The sequence below is a fragment of the Eutrigla gurnardus genome (genome assembly GCF_963514095.1).
Source record: "Eutrigla gurnardus genome assembly, chromosome: 7".
Taxonomy (NCBI): domain Eukaryota; kingdom Metazoa; phylum Chordata; class Actinopteri; order Perciformes; family Triglidae; genus Eutrigla; species Eutrigla gurnardus.
In genome coordinates this window covers 4616794-4640336 of record NC_139921.1, presented here as the reverse complement: position 1 = coordinate 4640336, position 23543 = coordinate 4616794, and the positions used below count along the sequence as shown (strand labels likewise).

The following is a 23543-nucleotide window of genomic DNA, read 5'->3' as shown; positions in this document are numbered from 1 at the left end:
TCTACTTGTGCAGTACAAGTCCATGACATCTAACTTCCTGTGAGCAACGAAGCACGATATCTTCTCATGTCAGTACAAAAACCACGATAAGCTGCCAGCTCACAATGTAGGAAGTGTGTTTTCTGTTTAAAAAGTACAAACGTAGAAAGGTGACACGTATTTCTCATCCATCCCTCAATGTCTGATCTGGAGGACACAGCTGAGAGGTTTGTGGTTTGTTGAAACGACGGTTGTTGAATTCTTTCCTCGTTCTGCTTGACCAAAAGTTATCTCATTTTCCGTTAATGAGAGCAACACTCATCTACCGTAGGTAAAAAAACAAATGCTCTCATATTATTTCACATTTAGAAAGTGGCGAGCCACGGGAGACGTAGCATTTATTCACGACACATAGCATAACCTTTGCACACCGCACTGCTACATTCACAGCTATAACGTTACAGCTAACTTCATGCATGCTCTCTCTCTCTCTCTCTCTCTCTCTCTCTCTCTCTCTCTCTCGGGTACCGACGGTGCCCAACATCAGAATGGAGATGATATAGGCCTACAGCGGGTGGTTGCCTATGAACCGCCTTCCTAGTTTGAAGAGCAATTTTCATTTTTTTCACTGAGGAGAAAAAGCGCTGCGCCGCTCTGAGTGCTTCAAGTTGACAATCTCTGAACTTTTCAGAAAAGCGCTGCTGCGTCACTGTAGAAAAGGGACGGGAAGCTAGTTTAGGACCTGCCGTCCTGTCTGTCTGTCTGTCTGTCTGTCTGTCTGTCTGCCTGTCTGTCTGCCTGTCTGTCTGCCTGTCTGTCTGTCTGCCTGTCTGTCTGTCTGTCTGTCTGTCCTGAGGTTTCTATATCAGAGACACTATCAGCTGGATGGACACTGGATGTTGCTGGTATTGCTTTTATTCATATTCGTATGTGTTATCTCTGACGGATCATCCTCCTCCTTCTCCTTGCCTTAAAATTGCGTTATCTCTATTGGCCATCGGGGGGCGACTTCTCTGGTTGTAAAAGAGTCAAATGGAGCAGAGAACTCTTTTGGGCGGGGCTACTGCGGCGATGCAACCTGCTACTAAGATGACTTTAACACTTAGCTGTGAAGTTTACCTCAAATTATGGAAGCTGGATGCACCAAATATGGTCATTTCTGTTCACTGGTTGCAAGCATTCCAAGATGGTGACGGCCAAAATGACAAACTCAGGGCTTTCAAAACCGTAGTAGATGAAGTCATGATGACCACAACCACTTCTTCTTCTATCTATCTATCTATCTATCTATCTATCTATCTATCTATCTATCTATCTATCTATCTATCTATCTATCTGTTTATCTATCTATTGAAAATCCGTCAGGATTTGTAAATATCCTGGTTTACCACCGAAGGTACAAACAAGATCAGCTTTGTCGACTCCAATTGGACATTTTTTCATTGAGGGTTTTATTTGTTCTCATTGTATGAGCATGTTGTTAAGTGGTTTAATCAGCTACATGTTCGCCAGAGGCCGGCGTGTCAGAAGGTCACACACACCGGTAGCGTGACAGCCAATCGACTCCATGCTAGAGACGACAAATCAATAGAAACGGGATGACAAACTGAACTCTATCCACTTCACCTTTGATGGATTGCAACAGAGTGAGAGAGGAATCGGGGCCATGCGTCTTCACAATGACGTTGTCAGGCTGCCGTGACAGAATGGCGGACAAAAACTGTCAAGTGGTAAGACTGGGAAATCCTGGGCTCCTTTCTACTGACGAGCTGTGGGAATTTAAATGCAAATCACGGAGCAATACGGTGATCTACCGCGGCAACCGGCAGAAACAGGAAACCTTGTATGTTTTCCCAAAGAGAGTTGCTGCTACTTTCCATCATTTTAAAATGTTTTCCCCATTTCCGTTCTGTTTGATCTTCATCATCTGTTCTGTTATGATTAGGTTCTGATTTAAAACTGAAATTGCCATAAGAAAAAGGCAATTGCAAACCAACATCAAAGACGATGTAATTACATTCTGTAAAATGAAGTCTATCAAAGAAGAATTGAAAGGTTACAATGCTGACACTTTGCTTGTCTTCCCACACAAAATCCCAAAAGTTCAAAGGTTGTTAACGATGAATCCCTGAAATGTGTGGACCTGAACAACTGATCCCTGAACAGGTGGCAGAACGTGATGGAGAAGAAGATTTGGGCTTTAAAGGGTGAGAAGGAACTGCAGTTTTAACACGATCTGACTCAGACTCATGAGCACTGTAACATTCATTACATTTCATAAAGGTAAATGTTCCCCAAGTTACTTCTTAATACACGCAGACATCTTTTACAACAGCACCAATACATAGAGAAAGACATATATGGAATATGCCTGGTTAACTGGGATTTAACTGAGACCTACTGCAGGTTAAGATCTTACGGGTCACAGGACATACTTATGAAGGTCAGAAAGGTTTATTCATTTTAAAAACGCCTCATCGTTTTCCAGATGTGTTTGTTTGAAGGCAACAATCCAATGGAGTCATGGCCATGTGGTCAGTTTCCCAGCAATGCTGCGTATTACTCGTATTAAAAGAGGATCTAAATTCCGATCAATAGCACAGTGAGAACGGAGGCAGAGCGGCCGAGTCTCCTGCCGTCCGCATCGATGACAAACAGAGCAAAAGCAAGGAAAAGGAACTTCCACTCCGCCTGCTGAGTTCAACAGCTACAAGACAGCTGCCAGGGATCGTTTTCTGCTCACGGACACGACGGGATGAAAACCTGATGCTCCCGGGACTAAAGGCACGTCAATGGGTTCACTTTGACTGAAGTCAATGGAAATCAGCAGCACAAAACTAGACAACCTGAAAAGGTGTTCCACTCAATTGAAAAGGCATTGGACCAAAACACAATAGCTGCATCGAATTGTCCAGGACTTTCAAACACGTATTGTGGTCTTTTGTATTTTGTCAAACTTTCCAAGGTCAAGAATCCACTTTTAGGATGAAAACAAAACCAAAACATTGTTGTTGTCGTCGGCTCGTAAATCTGTGTGTCCACTGCTGAGATGCAGCTAAACTGTGTCTTAGGCAACGTCACATTCATGCTGTTGTATTTTTACATTTACACAACTACGTTTATGGCATCATGGATTTTTTTTTAAACATCCAAAAAAAATGGATATTTTATGTGCAAAGGTGTTTAAGACTTTTTAATTATGCTTCATTTACATCTGCTCAGCTGGTTTCCTTTCAGTGTATTTAGAGTTAAAGTTAATCAGGAACAACAGATAAAGGACATTTTCCTGCAGAGGTCACGAATCCATCACAGCAATGTTGTCTCCCTATACATGCATCTGGGTGTCACTGCAGAAATCACTTTAACCCCAATCCATTTAGTTGCACTCGGGGTCCTGGAAGGTCCTCTTCATTGGAACGCCATCACTTGTGTTGATTTAATGACTACTTAGGAAGAGGATTTGGAACCGAGGACATAAGTCAGCTACAGAAAATGATCCATGACTGGTTTGGACTCCATTTAACCGCAGGCTTTATGCAGCACTAGTCACCAAATCCCAAATTGAACTATTTTAGATTTATATTATTGGAGTCAACAGTTAGAGGTCTAAATGTTCCACTAGTCTTCTCCCAATCCAACTGTTTCTTCTATGGTTCGTCTCAGTGTCTTTATCCCTTCTGTGTGTGTGTGTGTGTGTGTGTGTGTGTGTGTGTGTGTGTGTGTCCCACCTGGGTGTGGCTGACCTACTTCCTTCCCTGCCGATCAACCAACACACCTGATTGCCTACCTCTCCTGTATTGAGACCTGGTCCTGGACCAGCCATTACCAGCCTCTGCCATGTTTTCAATGACGTCAAAAGAAAAGAAAAGAAAGGAAAAAAGGAACTACAGGAGAAAAAAAATGTTGATTTTGCAGTTCTAATTCTAATTGTGATTCTACTTATCATGACACTTAGAGCTTTGAGAGCAGTTTGACCTAAAACCTCCGTGTGTAAAGATATAAATATAAATGTGAATAAGCAGCCTTGATTAAAATAAAAACCATGAGCAAACTGGTGAGAACATTATAGGAAGACATAATTAACATATTCTGACGACACAAAATAGTTTCATTAGTTTATGCCAATGTTTCTGATGAATCCTATATGATCATAAATTGGAGGCATGTGACAGATTGTTTATTATTAGCGTAATAACGCTGAAAACTATATGAGGGCAGCTGCATGCATAATTAAACAAGGTTCTGTCAAATACATTTAAACAAAGCAGCCATGTGATTGGTTGTGAACGCACGCAACGGGATCAATGAAGCATTGTGGGAGTCAAAGCGTGCGTGCGCTGTCCGTGGTGCTGAACAGCCTCCAGCCCGTCGTTACACTTGCTGTAAAACATAGAATACTCTTTCTTCATATGATGTTGATCAACGACCATATATATCTACACACACATGGCCATTCCTCCTGGTTTCTGAAGGTCAAACAGGATTCCACCAAACAGTTTTCGGGGTCAAAAACGCATCGACGGACAGTTTTCAGCGACGACAACACAACGCACACAAGAACTCCCCTTCCAAAGTACCGACGCGCGATATAAAGAGGGCCGGCTGTCCACAGACCCTGCTCGGCTACTTTGTTGCTGTGGACGGTGACACACTGCTAAGCACACACTAATCCGTGGTCGGTCCTTAATCTCCTGCAGACAACAGCGCGCTCGCTGCGCGCCGTGCCAACGTGGCGCTTTACGCATCTCCACAACCCCGCTCCGCCGTGTGTCCGCGTAAAGGCGCGGTGCTTCCAGCTGACGCCCCCCTCCTCCTCCTCCCCGGTGGGCTCTGCGATCATACCTCACGGTGTTTGTGCCATCTAGGTTACCCGCCGCTCCATTGCAGTCTTTCCAACGCAAAGACTTCGTACCTCTCTACCTTCTCGCTCTCGGGGACAAACACAGCGAACACACGGGGAAACTTTCGGATGTACCATTTCACCTTTTTGTTTGTTTTTGTTTGAACTTTGGGTTTGGATAGACGTTCAGGGGCCGCAGAGGAGCAGACCCTTCCATAGACCTGCACGGCACCGCGGGGAGAAGATAGAAACACGCCTGTGCTGTGTAGCAACACTCTCTCTCTCTGCCTGGAAATACACGAGCCCACACACACACGCACACGCACACACACACCACCGGCGAGCTAGTTATTGTTACTTGAAGGGGGAAACTACAAATATGCTGTGAAGCTCCTCGTCGCAGCTTGGCTCCCGGCGACAGCGCAGGTTTCCCGAGCATCTGCTGGTGGAAGGGAGGGAACCAGTGTCGAGGAGAGAAGACGCGATATGCGGCTCGGTAGGCGGCTGGGTTTGCACTTCGTCTCCTGGAATTAGTGGATGAATTGGGAAGGGAACGGCTGTAGCCTCGGACCGGGGAGACAGAGCCCGCTGTGGCGCATCATGGATACTTGTCCGTCCCTGGAGGTAAGGAATCACCTTTAACTAGCCCATACGTGTCAGAGTTGTGGCTGCTCTAATGTCTGCTGGGCAGCTCATCATGTGGCTTTATTCTGCGGAGGATCTTCTGTCCACAGCGCACCTTCTACCGGGGTGAACATGCCAACGAGCCGCTTTGAATTCGGGATGCAAAATGTTGTTTTGTGGTGATTTCTGCAGTCTGAGCTGTCAGGCGGCGGAGTGCTGATGAGCCGAGGGGTGGCTCGCACTCCCGGACAACGATCCACCAGAAAGTAAGCGGATCTGCGGGAAGCTGTCGGTGCAGCGGAGCTTCGTGCGACTCTTTCGATTTCTTTTCGTTTTGTTGCGTGACGTGAGGAGAAAGGTCGAAATCAAGAACAGCTTCGAGGTTGGATAGGCGTGCCTGACGCATACTAATCCTGGGTGTGTAAACGTGCGCCTTTTTTTGGTGGTGTGTGTGTGTGTGTGTGTGTGTGTGTGTGTGTGTGTGTGTGTGTGTGTGAGAGAGAGAGAGAGAGAGAGAGAGGGGGGGGGGGGGGGGGTTAGGCCTATTAGCCCGCTCTTTTCCAAAATGTTCCCTCCTGATTACAGTAGCCATAACGTTTATGAAACTCCCTTTAAGTTTGACGAATTGACTTGTGTGCGCGCGTGCGTCGCGCGCGGGAGAGATATGATGTTTTCCCCTCCATCATCACTCTTATCATCTTCATAAGCGCTGATTGTTTGATTTAAATTAAGCAGCCGCTTTACGTGCCGAGAAATAATAGGCTGTGTGCGCGTGCACGTGCGTGGGTCTGGTTAAGGGATCGATGGCCGCCATGAGGCACCATGGGAAGTAGTGTAACGCCGCCGCCCGCTGTACTCACCCACCTCTCGCGGTCCTGCGGGGCGGAGGGGAGAAGGCGCCGCTCGCCGGTGGAGGCTGTTCAGCAGCGCGGAAGTAGGAGGCGACGCTTTGACTCCCACAATGGGGCATTTATCGACATTTCAATGGTTGGTGTTCGCTCAAAAATCCCCACTGTGAAGGATTTGTCTGAAGAATACAGAGTGCGGAGGTCTTCCCAGCAAAGCCCCGCAGTGTGCTGAAGAGATTCCACGGTGTTTTTTTATTCATGAAAACAGAATGATTCTGACGCTAAATGACTCACTGACAAGTGCACTTTTGTATCCAGGCCTTGCTATTTATTGCCTGAGCCACTGTGATTTATGTCAGAGGATTTCACTCGACAATAGACGTCTGTGGATCGGCCACAAATAGCAAATGGAAGAGAATAGTGAGGAGCCTATCTATTTAGAGTACAGTCCAACTTCACCACCTGTTGAGATAGTGACATCCAGTTTATTTCACTCTTTAATATCTGAGTTCAATTTAAAGTATTTACCCGCACTTAGTGTTTTTGGTCACTTGGAGGCAGCAGAAACAAGTTGTAAACACAACATAGACATAACACATTGACCCAGTAGTTAGAGAGTAGCATGGTTGATTTGAGTTGTGTTTGTGTGATGAGAGTTAAGTCCAGTATTCACTGTTTAAGCTCTGTTTGGTCTCCACCGACTCCTGAAGGAAATATGTGTCTCCTTAACTGCTAAATGCTCAAAGATGCAATGCTGGTAGCCAAAAATGGAACCATACAGTATATAATTAATTCCTGATGCATTGCTATCAGCCGTCCCAACCATCACAGTTTCTAGGTGTGATACATTATAATTGTTTATGTGGACGATAGCAACTTTAAACCTAACAGTAGTGACTAAATATGCAAAAATAAAGTAAAACAAAATGTTAGTATGATTTGTACTGTGCGGTTGTGGTTTGATCAGATTTGGTTCCAATTTCAAATTCCATCAGGTTATGCTTCAAATGTTGCTAAATCCTGATTGGTGGACAGGAGTACATGATTGTATGTTGCTAACCGGGCATTAATTAACTCAAACTGAAAAAAAACAGTGTGCCCGTGGGTGATCCCATCATCAAGTTCTGTTGGTCTTTATTGAATATCATTTGACCAAGATCAAAGTCACACTGCTAATTAAATAAGTATATAAAGTTGATCTGTGCCGTCGTGCTCGGTCTGTAAACATCGTTAATTCCCCCATGAGGAACCATGATGAGGTCATTAGGAGTATGATGATGTCACGTATTAGAAGCTTGAGCTATATCGCCTGTTGCTTCCATTTTTACCCTGTTTTTATCCGTCTCTAGTGATCCCCCTGATTTAACGGTAGTACTAATGTGCTGGAGTTTCCCTTTAAAATAAGGTTCCACAGTGAAATACCATTAATGTTAATGAATTAACTCCCGTCATCTGATAATAACACAAACAACCAATGCACATTCAGGCAAAGTTTTAATTTCAACTAATTATCCTTCTGCTTTATCACCGGTTGGTGAGCGAGTAGTTTTATTAAATTCACCCATTGTTTCCACTTTGCCTTGTGGTTTACGAAATATGACCTTTTAAAGTAGATAATCCGAAATATGACCTTTTAGAGTAGATAATCCAGCCGGTTCCTCCCATGCAATCACATCCGACAGTCAAACTATGACGCTCTACGTGGCCGAAGTTCTGGGCGGAGGTAAAGGAGGAAGTCAGGTGACATGGTTCAAAGCATGTAGGGAGGTGGATGTACAATGTGTGTGAAAACATGCAGGACTTTAACCCAGCAGACCGCTGTTTGTGTCCAGAATTAGAACTTGACTTATTTTAATTCAATGTTTTAGTTACGTAACGTTATGTTACATAGGTTACTTAATGTTACCAAATACGTGTACGTCACAAAGGACAAACAGGACTTTCAAGCGGGAGACAGCTGTTCGTGTCCTGTGTGAAACATGACCAGATTACGTATACGTAGCCTATGTTACGTATCATACAACTACATAGCAAATTACTTATTTTGAACAAAATAAGAAACAATTCCGTAACATAACCAAGTTGTGCTGTTGCATAAATCTAACCACGTTGTTTCCTGTGAATACATGAGTTTATTTTTGAAAAGACGTGCATGTAATGATGGGGAAGTGACAAAAGTGACTCTAGAGGTACAAAGAGTATCGTAGTTGGAAGCGTGGGGTGACTGCCCGAGCTGACGCTGTTGTATAATCATCCTAGAACAACACAAGTAACTCTTCCATTCATTTTCCATTTGTTTTCATTATTATTCAGGTCTTTAGTTCTAACAGTCACAGCAGAACCATCAACAGTGCTCATCTGATACGTTGGCGGTTATTGTCTGCCAACGTGTGATGCCAGAATGACGCTGGAGGGTTAACGCCTTCTGTCGAGATCGCTTGGTGAAATTGATAGGCCCGACTTGACAGATGAGATAACCTGCAATTGCAGGCAAACGCAATTTACGGGCACGGCAGATGGATGCTGAGGATGCACCGAGAAGTAGGCCAGTTTTACCTTGGGGAGAAGCTCGACATGCACAGAAGGCTCCCAGAGAACGTCAGAAGGTTGTTATTTCGGAAGGGAAATGATGAGAGAGGTTGGAGGGATGGGAATCAGAGGACTCTTTTATTAAATGCCACACACGGGGAAATAATAAAGAGGGGATCAATTCCCGCTCACATGAAAAAAAAAGCTTAAGACGGAAGGCAATTGAAGTTCAGAAATTAAGTGGGAAATAACTTGGGATTTAGCCTTAAACCCTCTGTGGCGCCTCGACACGACTCTCATCTCCATGTTTGCTGCTGCGGGAAGAAAACGGGAGCTCGGCTCCTTCCAGAAAACACCTTCAGCAGCCGAACGACTCACTGAGGAAACAAATAAATAAATCCACAAAAACATGCGGGCAGTCGTTTGATCTATTTGTGTAATAATGAATATACAGTACAGCGCTTCTTGGGAATGCAGTGCAGCCGCCGGGCATCTTCACCTCAGATTGCCATACTTTAGAGGCTGGCGCTCCACCAACGTATTTAATCATCGCCGCCGTGGCCACTGAGCCGCTCCGTTATTTGCGTTAGTGCCTGGTGACCACGGTCCAGCTGCTGAGCTGCTGCAGATGTGCAGATTGAAGCTGACACTAAGAGGAATCAGCTGCTGGGGTGGAGCCCCGACGTTGGTAGGAATGGACTTCATGCTGAGGGCGGTTTTGTGAGATAATTGAGAGCCGAGCTCCTGAATCTCCTTTCATTTTTTTTCTTTTAATCAAGATAGAAAAACAACAAAAGCTCAGCCTCTCTGCCACATCTCAAATATCCTGAGATGTTATCTGACATATGAGTACGACGAGGAGAGACATCAGGATCGTTAATTGCGACTTTTATTGGCAGCCATCCTTTGAAATCCTTTCAAATTAAAAATAAATTAAGGTGATGCACTGAAGATTAAGGAGCTTTTTTGGGTCAAAGAAGTTAAAGTTATCCATATATATGTATTGACTTGTATGTCTGTAGAGTTTTTAGGGTGCCAGGTTTGGATCCTCTTTACCTTTATTTGGTGGTAACATTTGAAAACACGGCACTCTAGATGATAACAATTCACCTCACAGCAGATCTCATCAGATCTAAAATGTTCCTCTGCTTTTTCCATTCACATATCAATTCATTTCAACAGAATTAAAGAATCAGAAACATATTTGTTGCCAAGAAAGATTTTACACCTTCAACGAGGAATGTGTTTGGTGACTAAGGTGCATAACAAGGACAATAACAGTAAACAAACACAGACATAAAGTGAGGGATGATTGAGCACATGATCTCTAAGGCAGGAGTCGGCAACACGAGGCCCGCAAACACCTGATACATCAAAGGTCAGAGGGCACCATATGTTTTGAATTCTATGTGAGCGGTGCATATTTACACTTTGCTACCAAAGCCAGCTGCATGTTTGGCACATGAATATATAAAGTGTGTCTGTATAAACAGGTAGCTGTGAATGTCCAAAAGGCCGGTGACACCTGCTCTGCACACACACTCTCTCTGTCCGGCGTCGTGGCTTGCCTCCGCTGTGACGTGGCTCCTTCTGCTCCTCTCGGCAGCAAACACTCAGCATGTATCAAAGCGAGCGGCAGACTCTCAGGGCAGCGAGCACCTCAGGGAGTTTCCATCAGCGACAGCTCGCTTCCTTTGTGAAACACGAGTCCGAACATTAAGACGTGAGTGCTGAAGGACCAATACGACCGCAGGAACTCACAGATACAGCAACGGCCACCGATGTGAAACTTCAGAACACTTCCAGTCTTCTGGTGCGATGACTGTGGAAGCAGCAGGGACGGCGGCGTGTCTGGGGCTTGACTCCTGTTACAATCACGACTCAGCACTTTAAATACAAGGAAAGATTACACCGTGAGTCCGGTTACCGAGGCTAAATGAATCTTCATGCTTCCTGTTCTTCCCTGTGTTCGGTTCCCAGAGCCAACAGGCCGCTGAGCACCAACAGCTGCCGTTCTAATGTTGCTGCCGCTGTGTTTCTCTACTCCCACGAGGATTCTCTGTTGTTGTTGTTTTGTTGTACTTTAGAACACAGTGGCACCCGTCAGTTAATGGCCATTCTTCACAGTCAGCAGTTGGAGCTCACTCAAGCTACTGTATTTCCACAAACTTTCACATCTTAAAAGCCTGTGACATCAGACTGTTTGTTGTTCAGTACAGCTGATAGGATGAGACTGGTATATCCAATGCTCATCACCAAGACTGTTATTTACAGGTTTTTTTTGTTATTTTTTGACAAAATTGGAACTAATTCTCTTTCTGAAGCGGATAAAAAAGCATGTATTTCTGTAATGCTACAAAGATGATATTTTCAGTTTTCAAGTCTGTCCCATAGTGCATTGCACTCAGCGTCTCCAAATAACAAATGGCTTTCCATCACCAAACCTGTCGTGACCTCTGGCATTCTACAGTTATTTAAAGCTCAATGGCTCCGCGGATCACAGGCTCTGAGGAGAAAGGTGACGTTATATCAGAGTCTGGCAACATGCTAACTAGCAGCGATTAGACCTGATACAAAGACCTGATACAAGGACCTGATACAAGGACCTGATAAAAGGACCTGATAAAAGGACCTAATACAAGGAGCTGATACAAGGAGCTGAAGGACCCGATACAAGGAGCTGATACAAGGACCTGATACAAGGACCTGATACAAGAAGCTGATGCAAGGACCTGATACAAGGACCTGATACAAGAAGCTGATACAAGGACCTGATACCATGACCTGATACAAGGACCTGATACCATGACCTGATACAAGGACCTGATACAAGGAGCTGAAGGACCCGATACAATGAGCTGATACAAGGAGCTGATACAAGGACCTGATACAAGGAGCTGAAGGACCCGATACAACAAGCTGATACAAGGACCTGATACAAGGACCTAATGCAAGGAGCTGAAGGACCTAATACAAGTAGCTGATACAAGGGTCTGATACAAGGACCTAATGCAAGGAGCTGAAGGACCTAATACAAGGACCTGATACAAGGACCTGATACAAGAAGCTGATACAAGGACCTGATACAAGGAGCTGAAGGACCCGATACAATGAGCTGATACAAGGACCTGATACAAGGACCTAATGCAAGGAGCTGAAGGACCTAATACAAGTAGCTGATACAAGGGTCTGATACAAGGACCTGATACAAGGACCTGATACAAAGACCTGATACAAGGACCTGATACAAGGACCTGATACAATGAGCTGATACAAGGACCTGATACAAGGACCTGATACAAGAAGCTGATACAAGGATCTGATACAAGGACCTGATACAAGGACCTGATACAAGGACCTAATGCAAGGAGCTGAAGGACCTAATACAAGTAGCTGATACAAGGGTCTGATACAAGGACCTAATGCAAGGAGCTGAAGGACCTAATACAAGGACCTGATACAAGGACCTGATACAAGAAGCTGATACAAGGACCTGATACAAGGAGCTGAAGGACCCGATACAATGAGCTGATACAAGGACCTGCTACAAGGACCTAATGCAAGGAGCTGAAGGACCTAATACAAGTAGCTGATACAAGGGTCTGATACAAGGACCTGATACAAGGACCTGATACAAAGACCTGATACAAGGACCTGATACAAGGACCTGATACAATGAGCTGATACAAGGACCTGATACAAGGACCTGATACAAGAAGCTGAAGGACCTGATACAAGGGCCTGATACGGGGACCTGATACTGCACCTCCCTGACCAGGAAGGCAAACAGCATCTTAAGAGTCCTGCTGTGTTCACACCAAATGTGAAGCAAATGTTTAGCGGTATTGCATTAAAAGTATTGATGTCCAAATGAAGCTTCGTGAAGCATTTTCTTTCTTTTCTGAGCCCAATAGATGGCGAATGGTTGAAGGCCGATATATTTCCATTGCTTTCAACCCTTTGTTGAACAGAGCACCATCTATTGGGCTCAGAAAATAAAGAAAATGCTTCACGAAGCTTCATTTGGACATCACTGATTAAAAGTCAATCAGGGTTTAGCTCAGGAGGTAGAGCGGGTCGGCTGGCGACTGCACGATTGCCGGTTTGATCCCCGGCTCCTCCAGATAGCACCTACCTAACCTTTACCCTAACCAACAAACGAAAGATCATATACATGCTAGGAATGTCATCAAAACGTACTTTAATGCCAAAACAACTTTAAAATGCTGCATTATGCTGCATTTTCCACTATAAATGAAATGAATGGAAGCCATTTTTCACTGCAGGGAATTGCGCATGCGCACTGGCGTCATTTTGACATTCGTAGGATAATACACGAAAAAATTGCACATAACTTTTCGTACGTTTCCATACAAAAATTCATGAGAATACATTGATCACAGCATGATCCCTTATTTTGGCTTCCATAGCTGTAGTAAACCAGCCAATGTGTGGCTTGCTGTTCACAGTGAAAACGGCTCAATGAAGTTCATCGAGCACCTCTGGATGATGTTACTAACTCAGACAGGACGTCATCTGGGACTCAACAATATGTACAAAATGTACGTTTTCCTGCCATGATCGATGAAGCCTTGGTTTGTGTCTACATGGACAGTCTGTTCTTTTTAAATGCTTCAAGAGTTTACTCGTTTACTCGTGTTGCTGCTTTGCTGGACTTTATGGTCATCCTGCTGTGTTGTTATCTCCAGGTGAAAAGCAGCAGCACGCCACTTTCCTTTCTTTTCCTCTCACATGTTTGATGTAGGAAGTGTGCGATGTGTGTGACTGCGTCGCAGTGCGCTGGTTTCTGATGCCACATGTTTCCACAGCCGATGTGACACAGCTGCTGCCGTCTGGAAAACAGTAGCGAAGCATGCTCCTCCAGACTCAGCCTCAGCCTCTTCCCCCAGGCTGTTAGACTGCTCAACGCCCTGCTGCTCCGGAGCTCATCATGATGAGCAAAGACCCGTAGACCCCCCGCGGGCAGTCCAGTTTTTATGCCTGCCGGGGACAGCCGTGGCCCGAGGCATTATGTTTTCCAGTTTTCCATCCATCCTTAGCAGAATGTGAAATCTCAGGAACAGCTGGAGATTTTTTATAATTCAGAACAAATGTCCACTTAAAATCGAGGTTGAACTGACTAGAATTGGGTGGTTCACTGCAACATCCCAAAAAAACATGATTGTGGCCATAACTCAAGAATCCATTCACTAATTATGACTATTTCTTGAAGACAACATTCATAACAGCAGAAGATTGTTTTGTACTTTTGCTTAGATAACACTGAATGCAGGACTAAAGGAGGAGGTAATTGGAATGAAATGTTTTTAGTCTGTGAAGTTTTTACTTTAAATAAGTCAAGCATATGGATATTTTAAGCTTGAGAGTAAGTTCATGTATTATATTTAATTATATTGAAATATATGCATTTATGATTTTAGTTCGAGATCTAGATGCTTTTTAATTAGACGACAACTGGTTCTGGAAAGTGAAGCCGAGGTGAATCTGCCTTAAACTTGCATTCTCTCTACTGGCCATCAGGGGGCGACTCTCTGGTTTTTAAGAAGAATTCTCATTGCATGAAAGTTAATGAGAAAATGAGCCTACTTCTCTCGTAAACATTGTAAACATGAGTTTATGGTCTCAATCTCTAGTTCTCTGTTCATTTAGTTCATTATGGTCCATTTAGACTAGGGGTAGGTAATATCTCGAATATGTGTATCTCGTAGATGAGATGATTTAATGACTATATATCGTGCATGCCGCAACTACAAATTGGATCATTAAATGTTCTTAAGCCGCCAGCATACTTGCTTTAGACTGTGTCCATTTCTTGCATACAGTCTATGCTATTAATCTACAAATCCCTCAAATAAAGCTAACTATGTGCCATTCTGTTTGAATAAGCAGTATTGGCTATATTGCACATATCTGCGTGTGTGCCTTTAGGTTGAATTAAACTGGAGGGATCTTACATGTGTAGCATTTCCCCACATGTGAGAAACAATTGCTCTTGTTCTATTGCTTCACACACAGCAGACGCTGATGCACACAAACCCATATTTGCAGATCTATTTATCCACATTTACAGTGTTTTTTATGTTTACCATTAATGGGACTCCTACAGTACAGCACAGTTGGTGGGCAATCGTTCTCCAAAAGCTCCCACATAGCCGCCCCGCACATTTGTCCCACTACGTTGTGAAAAAAAACCACAGCCATTGCTGATCTTATCACCGAGAGGCTGACGGCAGCTCCGTCAGGCCGACTCTCCTTACTTGCTGATGTGCGGCGAGCCCCAAGGTTAGCAACAAAAAGTGTTTAGCTGCAGAGATCTAAATGGAGGGCTGCTCGTGCCGCTGTGAAGTGATAACATTCAGGCTCGGCTGAGGATGTCGCCATTGTGAAGAAGCTGTAATTGAGAGAGGGGTTGGAAAAGCTTATCTTCCTGAGCCCCGGAGCCAAATAAAGAAATAGTGGAGGAAACCAAAAAAAAAAAAAGAAGAGGACAGAAACAATGAGTCACTGTCGGTGGGGAAACAGTGGTGAACGACACAGATGGATGAAGGATCTTTGATTAAAAAGTGATCAGTGCCACTTGTTATTCATGGAATTGTTGTCAAGACTGAGAGTCGCCCAAACTGGGTCCAAACGGTCAACTGGCTTCTTGCAGCCGACGGAAAATGAAAAGGGGAGGAGATAAATGAGATATTCTGCTTTTGTTGCTGTGACAACGTGAGACTGAAAACAGCCCAAACATAATTATCTTGCGTTAACCTTCTCCATCTGGTGTGATCTTTCACAAATCCACCTTAAACACCATTCGCCATCTACCTGAGCACGAAGGCGTGGCCGTCTGACCTTCTTACGTCCAGAAACTGTCCAGAGGTCGGACGGTGTTTCGGTGCAGTCACCGGCACCGCTGACGAGCAAAATTCACGGGTACAACTTTAAGTGCTCATTATTATTATTAGGAATTTGCTCTAAAGATTGCAGTTTCAGACTTGTCCATGCTCCGTTATAAATTGCAGTCATTAGGCAGAAAATGTCCCAATTCTGCTTTAAAGTCGAAGTTCCCTCTCAGCAGCGCCTTTGATAAATTGATAGCGGGTCTTTTAATCTCACTGTGCTCCTTCGGGGTCCTCCCCGATGATTGCTCTGTTGATGGGTTCTTTGCAGAGAGCCGTCCTTGTCTCACAGCAGCGAGTTTACATCTCTTAGTCAGCACGAGGCCACATATGCACAGTGTTCCCTCAGCACGGCTTCTGAACACCAACCTTTTCTTTTTGCTTGTTTATTAGACATTCAGTTGAGAGAAATTGCAGAGGATTAGACTGAAAAGTCTGCAGCTGTTAACACACACACACACACACACACACACACACACATCAATAAAGTAGGTTTTTTGATTGTGGTCGGTGGTAAAGTTTAAAGACAAACTTCTGCCTTTTCTCTTGGCGACGTTTAAATTGTTAAAAAGAACCAACGTCGGCACATCACACCCTAACTTCCCATATGTCTTTAACTCTTTGTCTGAATCCAGTGAGTTTGCTCCATATGGTCAGCTTTGATGGTGCTGTTAATGCTATTCTCCCACAATCCAATGCACGAAGCAAATGGAGGAGCTGCTCACAAATGAAAAACAAAATGCACATCATTTGCTGTTGGGGTAACAACTAAGATGTGAGGACGATCACGTTGATGTCTCTTTGTGTTTCCTGTTAGTTTAAAGCCGTTAAAGTAAGAGAGGAACTGACATTTGCATGTTTTGTGGACTAAAGCAGTCACGTTTCCAAGCACCAGAGTCCCTTTAGAAAACCTCTCATTTAACTGTTGTGGGGACTCCCAGTCTGCCCTGTGCAGCTTGGTTCAGGTTCTCCCGGGCCTCCCTTCACTCCATCGGGCCCGGCATTACTGTCTGGTCCTCCAGCAGCTCTGTTTCATCGTTAAACAATAACTTGAAGAATATTGATATTTGTGTGTTCTAACTATGTGATGTAATGGTGAGCATAAAGACTGATATGGTGTTGGGTTGAAGCTGTCACATAAACAGCTTCAACAAAGTGTTAGTTTCTTTCATATTTTTCTATTGTCGATAATTAGGTGGAAAAGCACCATCTGCCGTTGGCTGCATACAACACGCTTTCCTGGAGACGCTCCCCCTCCCTCTGTTGAGCTCAATCCCCGGCAACGGCAATGTGATCGGCCCGGCAGCTGATCACTCCGCATGAGGACTTCCTTACTTGGCCTATTCCTCTCAGAAGGCCAAAGTAATAATTTAGTTTTTATATTGCCTCATTAGATATTGACAATCGCACCTCAAGGTCAAACTCACTTACCAGCTTCAGCTTCCAACGGTCTATGACAGCGTACAGAGTTCAGTTTGGCATCAAACTGTAGATATTCAAATGTGGTGATTCTAGGGGGCGCCTGACTGTAACATAAAGGCACTGATCATTGTGAGCAACAAAGAGCTAATTAAAGGTGAAAGGGACTTTTTTGTTTCTTACCATGGTATCAAATCTGGCAGCACTCAGCAGAAGTTAACAATTAAGTAGTGGAATATGTGAGTACTCAGAGTCAGATCTACGTCTATATTATTCCTATAGTGTGAACACAGTCATCTAGTTGGCATCCTTCCTGTAACTAAGATGTGTTGCATTGCATGGCTTGTGTTCCACATGATGACATAAAATGGTGTAATTGTTTTTTGTAATTAGTTATAATAAGCTCCTGGCTACATCCTTGGATGCAGGGAAAACGGCCCAAAATAGAATAAAAAAGTAGACGAGAGCTAAAAGATGTAGCGCTGTGCGCGTCTGATGATCATTTTGTGTGACAGCAATTTGCAACACACAACAGCACGCTTCACTGAAACTGTAAAAAATAGTATGCATGGTCCGCCGTGATGGCTGTGAACTGTTACTATCAATTGAGATGTTGAGTTTTGCTCCCAATAGACAATCTGTGCCAGAAAACAAAACAACCAAAAAAAAAAAAACAACTAACATCTTAGTGTTTTTCTTTTTGCTGGTGAAGCGAACCCAGAAAACCCCAGAAAGCACACAGCCTCGGGCACTGAGCCCATATAATCCCACAGCAGGCTATCTTAGGTGTCAACAGTGGCAACAAAGCCTCCATTTGTTGCCTATATGAAGTACTGTAGGTGCTGGAGAGAAGCAGACATGGCCCTCTCACACACTGAAGGGAACGGTAATGTTAATGATGAATAGTCACCTCATGAATATTTAATAATAGTTCCCATTTGAAAGCAGAGCGGTCAGAGTTCTCTGGTATTTAAACTAGTTGTGGCCACAGAGTCGATATCTGCTCTCTGAGATCCTTGCCGTCACATCTGTGGTACAAAGTGCTCGTCGGTGTTTTATAGCACTTACAGGTTACTTCAGTTGGAGTGGACCCAAAAAGTGACTTTTTTTGGTTTCATTGCTGCTGATGCACAGGTTGCAATATCAATAGGGTTCATGCCTGTGTTCTTTGTGGGCCTGAAAATTGAGATCAAAACCCTTGTTTTCTCAACCCATATCGTCAAATACGAATGCTTGTTCAGTGCAGCCAGACAGGCAACTGGTGTTGTTGAAATAGTGAGAAGGTCTGAATAGGCCATGTGGGAGTGGAGGTCGGATGGTTCAAACAAACAGATGACTTTCACCCAGGAGACAGCCGTTTGTGTCAACGTTGACTTATTTTTCTAGTCCTCTCTTCCGTCCTTCTCTATCAGCACACCGTTTTGAAGGATATCACAGCTACTAAGATGCATCCTCACAGGTGTATCATTCAGCACCTGCGGCGTATGAAAGAGGTGTGACACAAAGCTGTGGGACGTGCTGTGTTGATGTAATTGACTGTAATTGACACTTTAGAAACCTGCCAATCAGCAGGTAAGCCCCGCCCCCTAAAGCATCCCCTGCTTTCTGGTCTGGTGGATTCTAAATGGACCATAATGTACTAAATGAACATCATGCTGGATTGAAGAAGACTTGAAACTAGAGATTGAAACAATAAACTCATGTTTACAATGTTTACTGAGATAATACATCAAGAGAGAAGTAGGACCATTTTCTCATAGACTTCTATACAACCAGAGAGGAGTCGCCCCCTGGTGGCCAGCAGAGAGAAGTAGGACCATTTTCTCATAGACTTCTATACAACCAGAGAGGAGTCGCCCCCTGGTGGCCAGCAGAGAGAAGTAGGACCATTTTCTCATAGACTTCTATACAACCAGAGAGGAGTCGCCCCCTGGTGGCCAGCAGAGAGAAGTAGGACCATTTTCTCACAGACTTCTATAGAACCAGAGAGGAGTCGCCCCCTGGTGGCTGTTTATTGGATTAAATCCAAAGTGGGACACTTCCTATCTTGTCTTCCCCGCTGCTGGGAGACTTCTTTACTGAGACTAGAGCACGGTCCACACCCCAGCACCTTGAGTCTGGTCTCAGGGGATTGCCCCAAGTTTCTGCCTCATCAGCAAACATTCTGTTGTTGCCCAAACATAGGTTAGACGCCAGGACGTCGAATCTGAGCCGACACAGTTGCTAACTGAAGCTCTGCCACCTGGAGATGCTGCCTGCTCCCCTCCTGGCAAAGTACCCCCCCCCCCCCCCCATCAGCTGGGATGATGAAACAAACACAAATCTTCTGCTTGGCTCTGCCGCTCTGGACCAAGCCAATAACCAAACTCAGCTGTTCCACCCACCTGAGCAACAACGAATGTGTGATTTGTGTGTGGCGTTGCTCATGCTGTGTCATCATACTTCCCATGATCCATTTGGTAGGGTTTTTTTTAAACCGCCTTGAGCACCATATAGCATCGAGCTGCGGCCCTGTGAACGTACCAGATAATCAGTGAACAATAGCCTGCCTGACCCGAGCTGAGCTCCGCTTTGTCCACACGATTCAGCCTCGCTGAATGGCAAATGATCCCAGAAACTGTTGCTCAGTTCTTCAGCTCGAGTAAATTGCTTTCCCTCCCACCAGCAACAATAGCTGTCTCATTGAGGGAGACTCAGCATACTGGCAGTTAAACAACAAAAAAAAGTGTCACTCAACGTTCCTCTCCCATCCATTATGCAGCTCATTTTCCAAGGGAACAATTTTTCGCCTGCATGCTCTTTTCTGCATGGTAGCTGCATGTGGCGTGGCCCCGCGGCGTCCACTGATCCTCACAAACAAGGCACCCGCTGATGTTAGTCAGGCGCCAATCCCAGCCGGGGTGGGCGCTCTTTCATCCGCCTGTGATTCGGAGGAGCCCCCATGCATCAGTCAACACGGAGGGCACAAAGCTGTGTCAGAGGGGCCACTGATAGGAGGAGGGGAAGACGAAAGGAGATAGTGGCCGATCCAGGAAGTTCCTCTCCAGTGACGCCGCCAGCATTTCTTTATCGTTTCCAAATAGATTTAAAAGCAGTTTTTTTCAGAGCAAAGTGAAAGTAAACACTTGGACATAGAAGGACTCAGGACTTAAAGGGCCCTTCAATGCATTTTCTCATAGTCATATTTACTATAGTAAGTACTGTCAACTGTGTATAATGTTTCAGTGTCTCCGGACCAGAGAAAATAACTCTAATGGTCGTCAGGATTATTTCTGGCACCAGATTACATTTTCACGGGGAAATGTAATAATAATAACAACACTAACAATAATAATTCTATGATTATAATAATGCTATCAGTGAAAATCATCTTTAACTTTGTTTATTTTGTGTTTTGTCTCTTTTTTGGCAAATTAATTAACTAAACATACAACAAACAACGTTGTTTAGTTAACTCAGTTAACTAAAGTGTGGCGATGTTAGAGAGACAGCCTGTTACTATAACGATACACATGTGTGGTTCAAGAGGTGCTGGGTTATTTACACAATATTATAATATGTGTATTATTAAAAATATGTAATATGTCTTTCTTTTTTTAAATATCAGAGTTATCATTAATGCCATTATATGTGGACATCCCTAGAGTTACCTCAATACTAATGTGAATAACTGTGTTTTTCTGCCGTCTTGGTTTGAAAGTTGTGCTCAGTGATGTCACCGTGTACTGAGTACACTTCTACATTACAGCTTGTCGGTCAAACATAAGTCAGGCTTTAAGAAAAGGGTTTTTAGTACCTTGGAGGTGTGGAGAATGAGTGTTGGGTGGTATAATATATGCTAACCTGTTGCATTATGGGAAATGAAGGATCCAGCATGTTTGGCCAAACCTTTGGTTGTTCCAATTTAAAAAAAAAATCTGTCTGATGTTTTTTTTTGCGCTCTGCTCACTGGTTTGAAGTGGGCGGGGCCCTGTTGGAAAAAAACTGCTGATGTCATATATTTGCATCCACCAATAAGGCGCTAGCTATGAGAAATTCCCCGATAGCGATACTGATTTCGGTCTGATGCTGACTCACATAGCTGGATCGGGTATCGTGACAAAATACCAATCTAGTATCTGATTCTATAAGAGCAATTAAGTCAAGCCTTATGTTGCCTTACGTATAAAAGCATGATCCTAGTCACAGTGAGTCAGCTTACTAATTAAACACCGGTATCAGTTTATTACGTTGTAATAATAAAATCATGGCCATAGAATCGCCTTTCCCTGAAACAGCAGTGTTTACTTTCCTGAACAGATTATCAAAGCGGCGAGCAGACTCAGACAGTATCATGGATGACAGTGACGTGCTTGAAGTTTGCCAGCAATAAAGCTGTGCTTTCACGGCCTGAAAGCCCCGCCGCACCACCGCAGCTCCATCCTCCGTCTCTCTGCCCTGACAGGACTGCGGAGAGAGAGAGCTCGTACGGACTCATAAACATTACAGAGCGTCAGGTCTGTCCAGAGCACAGCACAACAACACACACGCCTTTGTGCCCGGGCCTGAATTGATAGCTGTGGTCGTTTGGCTTCTGACAAGGCCGATGTCTCTCTATCTGAATGGCGCCCTTCTCTCACCGACTCTCCCCCAGCGGCCGCTCTGTCACCTTTAACATGCTTAATACCCCAGTGGCGTTTATCAATGGCTGACAATGGCCTTTTAGATCCGGTTGGGAGTGTTTTGTTATGTCTGTAGCAGATAATGTTTGTTGGAGGAGAAGTTGTTATTATAAAAAAGGCTTCTGTGTTTGCTGCAGTTCACCCTCTTTAGGTGGTCTTTTGACAGATTTTGAAGAGTAAAACATTGCATAAATAAGTCCAAGTGCTGGATGTGAGACTTTGTTATCATATCAGCCTTATTGTTTTACATAACTGTGATCACCAGCGTATCAGGTGACAGATGTTACAAGCACTATCTCAATTAGTCTGAAGTGCTGGTGTAAACATTGTGTCTGGGTGATAATACTTACAGATAGCAGAAACAGGCCTGGCATGTGGCTTTATAATGGCTTGTGATAATGGCTTGTGATAATAGCAGTTTGTAGGGGAAAAAAAGAAGAAACATTTCAAGTGAACAAGCGGTCCAAACAAAGAGAATCTCCTGTAGCATCAAATGAGGAGTGAGATCATGATTAAAAGTCAAATTAGTTTGCACAAGGGTAGAATGAGCTCAATTACATGCAATAATGGAAGTAAGACGGTGCAAATGGAAAGGAGATGGATGAAATTTGGCCCTTGGCAGGTGCAGCAGCAAATGATCTCTTTCAAGGGTAGAGTCCAAAGCATGGATCCCTTCATCCCCTTTGGGTGGACGGGCAGGAAAGCATTGAGGAGTACGCGAGAGGTTTGAGATCAATGCAAATCTGTGGGCAGATGCACTTCGGTGTGTGTGTCATTTGAATTTTTCACAAGTTAGATTGTCATTTAAACAGAAGGAGAGGTATTCACTACAAGTCTGTTTGGCCACATGGGGGACCCACATTGACATATCACTTCTTAAATGTTTTAATTCTGATTATTTTCACATCTGGGAGTTACACAGCAACATAATGGTTCATTCAAAGTCGGTCTTTTTCCAGAAGGATTCAGGGAGCTGAGTGGTGACAACATGCCAGTGATTACAGGACCGTCTTTTGTTGGAGCTGTTGCTAAGCTGTTGTCAGGGGAGTTGGAGTTGGGACCCCTCTGGAGCTCATACTGTTCTCAACACTTTTCCTGCCTTTCATATTGGAAGAAAAGTGAAAACGCAAATTTCTGAGACAGAGTTATCAACTTTGTAGACAGAAATTCATCTTTGAACATGTTTTGATCATCCATCTGTTCAACATTAATATGAGCCGGGAACATGCATGTTTGAGAAATGTGTCCTTCCCCTTTAAATGGTTTTGTGGAAAGAAGGGGATGTTTCCTCTCTGCTCTCCTTCTCTAACCATGTGTTTGTGTTGCTTATGGTCCTTCAGTGTTTGATCCATACCTTTCATCAAAGTGAAGCCCAATTGGCTCCAAAATGAGAGGAGATTGATGCCACCTGGGTTAGACTGGCACACATTCCCGACATCCTGATTGGTCACAAACAGCAGGTGACAGCTATAAAAGGTCTCAGAAGGCAGCGATCTCGTTGGTCTGTGTTCCAGCTCTCCAGGAAGATGGAAGAAGGCCATTGTTTGCTGGAAGCTCTTCTTCTCATTAAGTATCGGCAGAGGGCCCTATTAGTTTTCCTTTTTTTATGGTCCGAATACATAAAAATACAGTTCTGCATGTGGCATTCTTCCCAGTCACACGTTTAAAGAAGGAAACATGCCTCCCTGGTTTACTATGATCAATACGGGAATGTATTAGTATTGACATAGCCACC

At 44.1% G+C, this 23543-nt stretch overlaps 1 protein-coding gene across 1 annotated transcript in view; it reads left to right on the top strand.

Moving 5' to 3' along the window:
* The first annotated feature begins 5214 nt into the window (after positions 1-5214).
* The window catches only part of LOC311016326 (leucine-rich repeat and fibronectin type-III domain-containing protein 2), a 122543-nt gene continuing 104214 nt past the window's right edge, over positions 5215-23543 (top strand). The window contains exon 1 of the mRNA XM_084013954.1: positions 5215-5443. The gene's annotated coding sequence lies outside the window, so the exon portion shown is untranslated. The remainder of the gene's footprint in view (positions 5444-23543) is intronic.